Source organism: Nannospalax galili, unplaced genomic scaffold (assembly GCF_000622305.1).
Source record: "Nannospalax galili isolate Female #2095 unplaced genomic scaffold, S.galili_v1.0 scaffold1619, whole genome shotgun sequence".
NCBI classification, from domain to species: domain Eukaryota; kingdom Metazoa; phylum Chordata; class Mammalia; order Rodentia; family Spalacidae; genus Nannospalax; species Nannospalax galili.
In genome coordinates, this window is record NW_008342739.1 from 673700 (window position 1) to 686654 (window position 12955).

Consider the following 12955-nt stretch of genomic DNA (forward strand, 5'->3'; position numbering starts at 1 on the left):
GCGCCGGGCAGCAGCCCGAAGCTCACCCGCCGGACCCGGAAGCCCGAGCGCGAGACCCCGCGGCGCATCCCCGGCGCGCCGACCTGGGGCCGAAGCTGCGGCCCCGCGGCCCTGGCCGGACGTCGTCGCTCTCCGCGCTGCCGCGGTGTTTATTCCCTTCAAACCCGTCGATAGGACAGACGTGGAGCTATTTTAGAATGTCAACAGAACAAACCTTTTCGTTAAATCTTGAACAGCCTCGGTTAGTGAAATAAAACTGCCCAGACTCCTTACTGGGCCCTTTTTCCTTTTAATATTTTATTATTTTTATTTTACCTGAGTGCGTCTATTGCCTGCTTGTAGGTAAGTGTACCGTGTCGTGCAGTACCCTCGAGGACAGAAGAGGCTGTCGGTCCCCTGGGACTGGAGTTAGGGACAGATGTCAGCCGCCATGTGGGTGCTGGGATGCGGACCCGGGTCTTCCGCAAGAACAACCAGTGTTCCTAACCGCTGAGCCATCTCTCCAGCCCCTCACTTTTTCGTCTAAATTAAAAAATAAATATCTCAGTCAGAACTGATACATTTGCTTAGAGAGAGTTCAGAGCTTAAAGGTGTTGAAAGGCGTTTGCTGTCAAGCCTGATGACCCCACATGGTGGATGGAGAAAGTCAACTCTGCCAAGTTCTTCACTGACCTCCAGACAGCACACACAGAATAATTATTTTAAAAGGGTGTGATTGGGGCTGGAGAAATGGCTCAGCAGATAGGAGCACAGGCTGCTCTTTCAGAGGACGCAGGTTCGATTCCCAGCACCCACGTGGCAGCCACCAATCATCCATAACTCCAGTTCCAGGGGATCTGACACTGTCTTCTGAGCTCCATGGACATTGCACAACACAGGTGCACTTGCATGCATGCAGGTAATACACTCATACACATAAAATAAATATTTTTTTTTAAATCGTGGTTTTGGGAAATTGCAGGTTTCTACAGATGGCTTTCAGCCATCTTGTTATGTAAGAATAATTATTTAGAAGAAATGAGTATGAGTTGGAGCTACAGGAAAGTTTTCAAAGGAGGAAGTGGCCGCACTCCTTCTGGATCTTAATGACTGCCGAGTGGACGTTCCAAAGGAGGAGGATACACAAGACCTGGAATGCTAATAGGTGGAGGTAAAAGGCTATGCCCCCAGCAGAGAGCCTCATTTATCAACAGAAAAGAAGGTGAAGTTTGGGGTTGTAGTAGGAAGGGCCTTGAATGCAGAAATCAGGCTAAGTAACAAGTTCTGGAATAGAATACTAAAAAATTAATCTTAAAAGGAATATATTTATGTGGCCAGAGTGTTCTAAAGGGCTAAAAGAAGTCCCTAAATTGCGCACGACAGCTCAATCCTGTAATCCCAACACTGGCCTGAGTGTGCGACTACACCCAGCTAATAATAAGGTTTTTTAATTAAAAAAAAGTTTGTGGGCCAGGTGCGTTGTCACATGCCTTTAATCCCAGCACTTGGGAGGCAGAGGCAGACAGATCTCTGTGAATTCAAGGCCAGCCTGGTCTACATAGTGAGTTCCAGGCCAGCTGGGGCTACAGGGAGACCCTGTCTCAAAAAGACCAAAAAAAAAAAAAAAAGAAAATTTTGTAGACAAACATTTAAAATATACTACAGATGTCTGTTTGGACATTTCTTCAACTCTGAGCTGGACGTGGAGTATCCATGGCTCCCTCAACTCCTGAGAGGCTCTGGGTATGAAAAAATATACTCTATAATTTTGAAGCAATGGGAACTTAAATTTTACTATAACCTATAGTGTTACTTGGAGCTGGAGGAAACCCTTGAGGTTATGCAGATTTGCCAGACTGCAGTATAGAAGGTCTAGGTTAGAGAACAAGAACTGTCACTTACTAGCTGTGCGATCCTGAGGTCTCTGAGGTTTTCCTTTTATGTAAAGTACAGATAAGGGCAGGGCAGAAATAGACAAATGAAATAAAAAGCCGTGTTCAACCCTGGGGTTGACTTTTCTCATTAAGAGTGTTGTAGGTGCTATGTTCAGAGAGACCACAGTGTTTCTTTTATCCAGGAAGTAGTTCATTCATGCTAGCACCTGGCTTTATGACTTAGTTCTCACCCCCATTTATGGTAACACACTCCCTGATTGGGTGCTTGGTGCTACAAGGTCATGACAGACCATGCACTCAGGCACAGACCATGCCGAATTCCTCCTACCATGGTCCCCCTTGATGCTCCAGTCTTCTTCAGGGTCAAAGATCATCATTTTGGTTTAGGTGTCTTGAGAAGACAATTTATAATGCAACAAGTTACAATTGATAATGTCAAGACACAAATAGCATCAAGGTATATACTAATTCTATAACAAGTATACTGAAGAGAAAAACAGGTATATAGTTTTTAAATGTTTTGACAGAAGAGGATTTTTAATTTTAACATTGCCTGCCAGTTTTGTTTTGTGGTCACATAGAACTTGAGAGAGAATAAATTTACATTTAGCTAGAGTCTTGGAACTTTATCAAAATGACCTTGAAGTGAGAAGCATCTTTGTAAACAAAAAGAAAATAAAGAACACAGAGAGCCAGAATCTTGTTACTGTTGTAGCTTTAATTGCCCAAACCTCAGGGCTGGTTTTATTTCCATCTTGGCAATCACTAGATGTAAGGAGAAACAAACTTTAGCTTTATCTATGTGTTTAAATTTTCCCCTGGTGCTTTGAGACTGATGTAAATAGGAGCAATCTTCAGTATCCCCAATGCCTACTTTGATGGTTTGGGCCTTGAATTCCCAGCCCCTTGCCTACCTCTATTAGTCTGATTTATGATTGTCAGTGTTATCTTAGCCTTGTGTGTATGAGAGTGAGTGAGAAAGAGACAGACAGACAGACAGACAAGGTCTTCCACTGTCCCAGCCTGCCTGGAACTCCCTACATAAGACCAGACTGGCCTCAATCACACAGGTCTGCCTGTCTCTGCTTCCCTGAATGTTGGGATTAAAGAAGTGGCCCAGGGGCCCTTCAGTCTTTTGTAACTTTCTTGCTATATTTGTGTGGCTGTTAGTTACAAAGTGTAATGTTAGCATACCTTGTCTCAAGAGTCTTTTGGTTTTTGGTTTTCATTTAATCCTGTATTTCTGGGACAGGTTTCATGGACAGCTACAGGAACTCCTCCCTGTCCTGTGCCACAGAGACCCTGCAGCCCCGACCTCCTCTTTTCCCTTGCATATACCCCCTTCAGCACAGCCCACAGGAGCTCAGATAATATTAGCTGCCTTTGGCCAGCAGCTCAGCAGAACAAAAGGGAATCTTCCTGGGAAGGCCAGAGCTTGCCCTCTGTCACTCTGGACCCAGCCTCCCCCTCCAGGCCAAGGCCTCACTGGCATCAGCTGGGTTTGGGCACAGGTGCAGCCTTGGCCCCCCCCCCCAGCCCTCCAGCCTCCCAGCCTGGCCATGCCCTCAGTGAGTGCATCCACCACGCCCCATCCTGTTGTTAGCCAAGCAGGAGAAAAACACAAACCTGGCATGGTCGGTCTTTTTTCTTTTCTTTCTTTTCTTTCTTCCCTCCCTCCCTCCCTCCTTTCTTTCTTTCTTTCTTTCCTTCTTTCTTTCTTTCTTTCTTTCTTTCTTTCTTTCTTCTTTTTAGAGCATTGTTTTTTTCCCCTTTATCTGCCCCATTTGTTCACATATATAATGCCTCAGCCTAGTGCCCTGAAGTCACTGTGGAACTACATTTACATCTCTTTCCTCTGAGGTTATTCGGGCAGTTCCTGAACTTTGGAGGTGGATCATGTCCATCCATTGCTGAACTGAACCAAAACCAAATCAGACCTGAGTTCTTGCCAGTCCTGATGGGTTCCTTCATGTTCCTGGGTTTTTACCCTGGATCTCTGTGAGACAGTTCTCAAAAAAGAGCTTTCTTTATATAGATCAGGTTGGCCTTTAAATCACAGAGATCCACCTACTTCTGCTACCAAGTTGCTGGGATTAAAGGTGTGCACAGCCACACCCAGCAAGACCCAGGTTTTTTTGTCTGTGTTTTTTCAACATTTTTAATTGAACTTTTGTGATTTTCATACAATATAATTTGATGGTATTTAGATCCCCTCCCCTATCTGGACCTTCTTTATTACCCTTCCGTTCAATTTTTATATATATATATGACTCTATAGGCCTTATTTTGTAGTTAGCCTATAGAATCTAATTTGTATCCCCAAATGTCCTTCAGTGTGGGTCTATCCACTGATTAACCTACCAGGAGTCCCATTCTTGAAGGAGACTAAGACCCGGCCTTTTTTTTTCTGTCTTTTTGAGACAGGGTCTCCCTGGAACTCACTATGTAGACCAGGCTGGCCTTAAACTCACAGAGATCCGCCTGCCTCTGCCTCCCAAGTGCTAGGACTAAAGGTGTGCGCCACCATGCCCGGCTCAAATAAATTTTTTTAAACATATTAGGGGCTGGAGAGATGTTTTGGTAGTTAAAAACAGTGGCTTCTCTTGCAAAGGAGCTGGGATTGGTTCCCAGCACCTACATGGTGGCTCACAACCAGAGGATAACACACCCTCTTCTGGACTCCATCGACACATACATACATGTAGACAAAACACTCATATACTCATATACTACATGCACATACATACATGTAGACAAAACACTCATATACTCTTAGATAAAAACAAATAAATCATATATATATATATGGTCATATGGTCACCTTGTTTTCTGTGGGAATGAATTAAAAACTTAAGTTCACGCAGACTAAAAACTGCACATAAATATTTTTGTTTTGTTGAGGGGGTTTTGTTTTGTTGTTGTTTGAGACAGGGTCTCATGTAGCTGAAGATGACCTTATACTCCTGCTCCTCCTGCTTCTTCCTCCCAAGTAGAAGCATGTGCCACTAGGTACACACAGGTCTTTATAGATAATCATATTACTAAAATTTGGAAAACGGACTCAGAGTATAGTTCAGTGATAAAACGTAGAATGTGCAAAGACTTGGGTCCAACCACAATAGTAGCCCAGAACCAAAATCGAAACCAACTTGGAAGTAACTAAGACGCTTTTTGGTGAATAAATATATTCCTCCAAATGCTTTTCTAGTGACAACTAGCTGAAAGTATTAGAGTAGGGCCTTACTTGCAAGTGCTTATCCATCCGTTAAGTAACCTCTCTGGGTATACCTGCTGGGTAGTTATGACTTATTTAACAAGCCTCATTAACTAATTTCTTTTCTGTCAATATGAGTTTCAATATGCTTTTATCTAAAAGATAGCAATGTTTTAAAAATGGAACATGTAACCAAAATTGAACATCTAATAGACAAATGCACAGATTTGCCTTTTAAGATTTTGAAGAAAATATTATAAAATGCTTTCTTTTCATTTTTTATTATATTTACTTACTTTGTGTGTGTGTGCAATGATGCATGTGTGGCAGTCAAAGGACAACTTGTGGGAGTCAGTTCTCTCCATCTACCATGTAGGCCCCAGGGACTGAACTTGGGTTTAGCAAGCAAATACCTTTACCCACTGAGCCATCTTGGTGGCCTTCAATGCCTGCTTGCAATCTATTTACATCGATTATGTAATTCCAACATCATTTGGGGAACTTTGTGAAGGTTAAGTAGGAATTTTAAAATTATTTTTGCCACTTTGTTGTTTTGAGACACAGTCTCTGATTGACCAGGAGCTTGCTTTGTAGTCCCAGCTAGTCTTGACCTCACAGCTCCACCTGACTCTGCCTTCTCAGTGGTGGGATTACAGGTATGCCCCACCATGCTTGGCTTATTTTTACTTTTTTTTTTTTTTTTTTTTTGGTCTTTTTGAGACAGGGTCTCCCTGTAGCCCCAGTTGGCCTGGAACTCACTATGTAGACCAGGCTGGCCTCAAACTCACAGAGATTCACCTGCCTCTGCCTCCCGAGTGCTGGGATTAAAGGCGTGCGCCACCCGCCCGGCATTTTTATATTTTTTAAAGTATATTTTATTTGTTATTTCTATTTTATGTGTATGAGTGTATTGCCAGCATGCATGTAAGTGCACCCGTGTTGTGTAATGTCCAAGGATGTCAGAAGACGGCGTCGGATTCTCCTGAAACTGGAGTTACAGACAGTTGTTAGCCATCATGTGGGTGCTGGGAATAGAACCTGGGTCCTCTGCAAGAGCAGCCAGTGCTCTTAACCACTGAGCCATCTCTCCAGCCTCTATTTTTACATTTTTTATAAGCCTAAACCTACTTATTTCAGAATAAAAAGTTCTTAATGACAGTAAGTTTAGCTTGCAGTGACTAATTTTTAGTAACTTTTCTAGGAATCATTATTGCTTTTCTAAACATTTTTAAATGATGTATTTAAAAATAAGTTCTAAAATTTTGACAGCTTGTTCCATGACTCACTATGTCCACCCTGTCCCTTGGTAGTAGAGACAAAAACCAATAGCTGCAGTTGCTGTGAACTTATGTTCCATTCCAACTGCCCTGTTCAAAAGCCAACAAACTCTTCTATAATTTTCTAAGATCCCGGCCCTCTGGTGTTGAGGAAATTTTTTTCTTGACAGTAAATAAAAAGGCTGTTACTCAGAGGCAGGTGGATCTCTGTGAGTTCAAGGCCAGCATGGTCTCCATAGCGAATCCAGGCTAGCTGGGGCTACAGGGAGACCCTGTCTCAAAAAGAACCCCCCCAAAAAAGGTTTTTAGTCTGCATTAGCATATTTGGATACATAATAGTTATGCAGTAAGTTTAGTTAAAGCAAAATCTAGTTTGCAAAAATTGGTTCTGTAGATAACATTCAATAACTCAACTGTTATAAAGAATTTTTTCTGTTGTTGAGACAGGGTCTCCCTGTAGCCCTAGCTGACCTGGAACTCAATATGTAGACCAGGCCAGCCTGGAACTCACAGAGATCTGCCTGCCTCTTCTTTCCAAGTGCCGCCCAGCCAGAATATTTTCTAATTATCAGTTTTAAAAATGTGTAAGGGGGGGGACTGGAAAGACTGCTCAGCAGTTAAGAGCACTGACTGCTCTTGCAGAGGACCCGGGTTCGATTCCCAGCACCCACATGGCGGCTATGAACCAAACCGTCCTTAAGTCCAGTTCCAGGGGAATCTAAAGCCTCTTTTGACCTCCACGGCATTGCACAACACGGGTGTACTCACATACATGCAGGCAATACACTCATACACATGAAAAAAAAATGTGTACTGAGAAAAAGTTACATAATTTGCGTATAATTTTGAAAACCTTCCTCTAGATATATTGCATTAAGTGACTACTATTAATTGTTTTTGTCTCTGATAATATAATGGTTACATTTTCTTTAAAAAAAAATCCCAATTGCTTAGAGATGCTGGCTAAAATATTTATAGACGAGGGCTGGAGATGTAGCTCCCTTGGTAGAGTGTGTACCTAGCACACACAGTCTTGAGTTTGGTCCAGAGCACTGTATAAAACCAGGCGTCGTGGCAAGGCCTGTAAATGCAGCAGTCAGGAGGTAGATGAAGGTAAACCACAAATTCAAGGCCAATTTTGGCTACACAGTGAGTTTGAGGTCAACCTGGGATATATAAGATTCTGTCTCAAATAAATAAATAAATAAAATAAAATCATATGATTTTTATACATATATATATCTTAGCATATAATCATATTGTTAATCAATATGAAGGTAATATGAAATTAAACTAGTCTTAAGATTTGTCCCTGGAGTTCAAAATTTTTATTTTATCTTTCATCACCTTAGACTTTTTTTTTAAATGTGTATTCATGTATTGCCTCCATGTAGGTAAGTGCACCCATGTCATGCAATGCCCACAGAGGACAGAAGGGGCTGTTGGATGCCATGGAACTGGAGTTACAGACAGTTGTTAGCTGCCTTGTGGGTGCTTGGATTCGAACCTGGGTCTTCTGCAAGAACAGTCACTGTTCTTAACCACTGAGCCATCTCTCCAGCTCCACCTTAGACTTTTTATGTCATCAAAGTCCAGAATTCACCTAGCCATTGGCATCCCTGCTCATCTGCTATTCTGACTATTCTGAATAGTTTTTAACCCTTCTATCAACTAGCTAGGGAAGCCTGTAGGATAGACTTTTTAAGCTGATCCAGAAAAAGTAGCTACTTGTACTTCAATCGTGAGGATTATACTTCTGCTCAGATCAGTGTGTCTGCAATAGAGGGGTAAAGTGGTAAGCACTGATCCAGGAAAGCTGCTTAGGAGGAAAATCCATCTAGGTCATTCAGAACCCAAATTGTCACCCAAGTGGTCATTTGCTGTCAACTCTGAATCCTTGTCTGTGAACCCTAGGTGGGGCTAGGGAGATGGCATAGCAGGTAAAGTGCTTGCTGTACAAGAATGGGGACCCGAGTTTGGATTGCCAGCACCATGTTAAAAAGCCACACACAGGATGGGGATGATGCTCATGTGTGCACCCATAGATACACATCACACACACATACACACACCCACAGACCTAGGTTAGAAAATCAGAATTTAATATAAACATCCCAAGGAACAGTGTTTGATTTACTACCTAAATACCTAGTTACCAGTAAATGGCTGGTAACAGCTAGAGACATTGCATGTGTTATTAATGTGGGAATGTGGGTACGCTGAGGTATTGTAGAGGAAAGGCAGGGCGCTTCGTCACCAAGTAAATTAACACTAACATTTGCAAGCAACAGCTCTTTTTTCAAATTTTTTTTAAGACGTCATTTTTTATTTTATTTTATGTGTATTCCTGTATTGCCTGCATGTAGGTAAGTGCACTCCTGTCGTGCAGTGCCTGAGGAGGTCAGAAGAGGCTGTCAGATCCCCTGGGACTGGAGTTATGCACAGTTGTTAGCTACCATATGAGTGCTGGGATTCAAACCCCGGTCTTCTGCAAGAACAACCAGTGTTCTTAACAGCTGAGCGGTCTCTCCAGCCCCACAACTGCTCTTTATACCAGTTCTCTTTGAAAAGCATTATGGCTCTGTGTTTTCCATGTTTTACTCAATTTTATTAAACATTCAGTTTTCATGTTTATGCTATAACCACACCACTAAGATATAGTTCAAATGCCATGACGTTTATCATTTTCACTTTTTGTTTGCTTTTGCTTTCATTTGAGACAGGGTCTCTCAATGTAGCTCAGGCTGGTCTTGAACAAAAACACAATAATCCTCCTGCCTAAGCCTCTGGGGTGTTGGGATTCAGATTTGTTTGTGGTTTCGTTTTTATCTTTTTTTCTAATAGGGTCTCATGCAGACCAGGCTGGCCTTGAACTCCTGATCCTCTTGCTTCTACCTCAAAAGTAGCCACCATGCCCCACCTAAGATCAACTTGAGTTATGTGTACTTTGTAAGGCAGTATTACAACTTTATTCTTAGCTGGGTGTGGTGGGACAGGCCTTTAATCCCAGCACTCAGGAGGCAGAGATAGGCAGAGCTCAGTGAGTTCCAGGCCAGCCTGGTCTACATAGTGAGTTCCAGGACAGCTGGGGCTACAGGGAGAACCTGTCTCAAAAAGACCGAAAAAAAAAAAAATTATTCTTTTTGGTGCATGAATATATCCATTGTCTCAGCATGCACATAAATTCCCTAGGCACCTGTTGAAAATCAATTGACCATAAATGTAAAGGTTCATCTGCCTGGGTGTGGCAGTTCATACCTATAACACAGGCACTTGTGTAGCTACTGCAAGATACTGCCTCAAGGTGAAAGTCAGTTACATAGTAAACTCCAAGCCAATCAGAGCTACAGAGACCTTGTCTGAAAACAAAATTATCTCCATCCATCGCCCTCCCCATCCCCGCCAACAACAACAGAAAGATACGAGGACTCTTACATGTCTCATCTATCTGCACGTCCTGTCCAATCTGGTTCCCGATGCCGACCATTGCCTTGTAAAGTGCTTTGAAATCAAGCATGGAGAATTTAAACTGGTTCCCCTTTCCAAGATTGTTTTTGCTCTCCTAGGTTCCTTACATTTCCATAGGTTTTAAGATCAGCTTGCTGATTGCAAAAACAAAACAAAACAAAAAACATAGCTATGATTAGACTAAGGATTACATTGAATTTATAAACCATTTGAAAAGTATCAGCAGTTTATGGCACTGTCTCTAACTCATAAACATGGAATGCCTTTTGTTTAGAATAACCTCTAGGACAATAGTTGCAGTGTTTGAGAACCAGCCCTAAGGTGCCAGTGAGACTGAAAAACACAGCTAAGACTGTATAGGAGAATTTACTGGGGGTTGGCAAAGGTGTGGTCTTGGGCGCTGCAATTGGATGTCTGCAATTTGGGACAGACAGAAGGGCCTGTTTATGGGTTTGTACAAAAGTGATTTTAGCCGGGCATGGTGGTGCTCGCCTGTAGTCCCAGCACTCGGGAGGCAGAGGAAGGCGGATCTCTATGCGTTCAAGACCAGCCTGGTCTCCATAGTGAATCCAGGCCAGCTGGGGCTACAGGGAGACCCTGTCCCAAAAAGACCAAAAAAACAAAAAAAAAGGGGGATAGAACCAGTATCAACTATAGTCTGCAATTCAGTGAGCTTTAAAATCTACTTTGGGGACTAATAACATAGCTTAGTGGTAGAGCAGTTAGTTACCTAGCATGCCTAATGTCCTGGATCTGATCCCAGCACTGAAAAGCACCTGTTTTTTGTTGGATGTGGAGTACATGCCTGTAATCCCAGCACTCGGAAGGTTAAGACAGGATTGTAAGTTTAAAGTCAGCTTGGCCTACATAGTAAGTTCTAGGCCAGGCTGGGCTGCACAGTAAGATTCTCAAAAAAAAAAAAAAAATCAGACGGACAACTAAACAAACAAACATTGGAGGAGTGGGAGGAAGGAGAGTCCTGTTTAGACATTTAATTTGAAGATGGAATTTTAGAAAGAATGCTTCTTACAGTTAGAAAAACAAGGTACTGCTTGGTGATTCAGTATTCGAAAGGTGAATTTCGGCCTTGCTCTTGTCCAGTTTGGAAGCACCCTCGCCATTCGGGTTCTGTTGATTGATGGGCTTCTGGCCCCTGGATTTCCTGATAGAGCAAGTTTAAGTGGATGGCCTGCTTAGCACGTGGGCACAATTCATCTGTGCAGTGACACATGCTGCCCTGCTCACAGAAATCACTGTAATCACTGTACAGTTTTCTACATGTGCATGGGGAACATAGCTCTGTGGTAGTGTCTGTCGAGCAGGCAGGAGGTCTTAGATTCCATCTCCAGCACCATAAAACAAAATAAAACAAATTTTCCTATGATCCTGTTTTGAATTAGTAGATAACTAGTCTTTTCTTTCTCTCTTCTAGCTACTAAAAATATCCTTTTAAAAAATAGCCTTTTTGACTTGACAGTCCATATAAAAATGAAACATAGTTTTGCTCTTTCACACTTAAAAGAAGCTTTAGATTGGATTCTCCTTTTCTTTAGCTAAAGCAACCTGTCCTTTCATTAATGGTCTGAAAGCTTATCAGCAAATAAAACTGCATGAGTTCTTTTTATTAATGTTATTGTCCCATTATGTACTCCGGGAGACATCACAAACCTAGCTTCAGTAAACAGCTCAAACTCTGAGGTCAATATTCCCACAGACTTAAAGATCTGAATAAGATGATATTTATTCCTGAAAGAAAGCCTTAAAACCTTTTTTCTCTCATCTTGTGTTTTTCCTCCCTTCGTGTCTTTCCCCCTAACCTTGCATAACTTTGGTGTTTGATTTGGAAGATGCAGACAGCTTTCAGTTTTAAGAAACAGCACAGGGGCTGGAGAGATGGCTCAGCAGTTAAGACCACTGGCTACACTTGCAGAGGACCCAGATTCAGTTCCCAGTACCTACATGGCAGCTAACAACCCTCTGTAACTTCAGTTCCAGGGGCTCCAAACCCTCTTCTGACTTCTGGAGGCTTGTATGCACAGGTACACTTACATACATGTAAGTAAAACACTCGTATACATAAAACAAAAATAAGTAAATTTTTAAAACACAAGCAAGCACTAGATCTTCTTTTCCTAGTGGAATCTTCTGTTGTGTGACCCAGGTTGGCATAATGATTGATTACAGAAGAATTTTAGTGCTAGGACAATTGCTTTTCCCCATTTGGCCTGTTTTTAGTCCCTGAAAAAATGTATCTTCTTCAACCAGAGATTTATTTGTTATTGATGGGTTCATGGAAACATATTTGGAGTAGTGACTAGTTTGTTCTAATTCTTAATTTTTTTTTTTTTTCCGGTCTTTTTGAGACAGGGTCTCCCTGTAGTCCCAGCTGTCCTGGAACTCACTATGTAGACCAGGCTGGCCTCGAACTCACAGATCCGACTGCTCGGCTTCCCGAGTGCTGAGATTAAAGGCATGCACCACCACGCCCGGCATAGTTCTTAATTTCTAAATCACAAAAATAAGTGTGTTTGCAGTGGCAATCCAGAAGCCCCTGCTCTTCATTTCTTTCAGAAACAAAGCTGAAAGGGATGTTTGTGGCCTCATCCAGGCTCCTCCTAGGTCCTCCCCTTCCTCCTCCTCCCCTCCCCATGTTACACAACGTCCTGAAAGGGGACAGAATGTCAGGAGTGGGTGGTGTTTACCACGCTAAGCTGCTGGCCCTGACGAAGTGACTGGAGTCATATGTAAACCACGGTGTTCCTCGTTCCCAGTCAAACATGTTGTGCAACCGGGAGCAGTGGGCACTGTGTGAAAGGTTGCCCAACCAGCCGCTCCAGGTTTGCCCTAGTCAGCGCCTCCGGGTGAGCCGCGTGCGACCAGGATACTGGAGCTCCTTTGCGATGGAAAGGCCGGCTGGCCAATGAAGGGACCAGAAGGAGGGGCGGCTCAGATCTGGCAAACACTTCGCGCTGGCATTTGATCTCTGTGGCGCAGGAGCTGAACATCTAGGGAAAGTTGTTCTCTGACTTTTTATTGCTTCCGGTGGAAACTTCCTCCTGCATAAAACCTTAGAAATCAGTGCGATTTCTGGCCTTGTTAATTTAGGGGGAACCAAAACATTC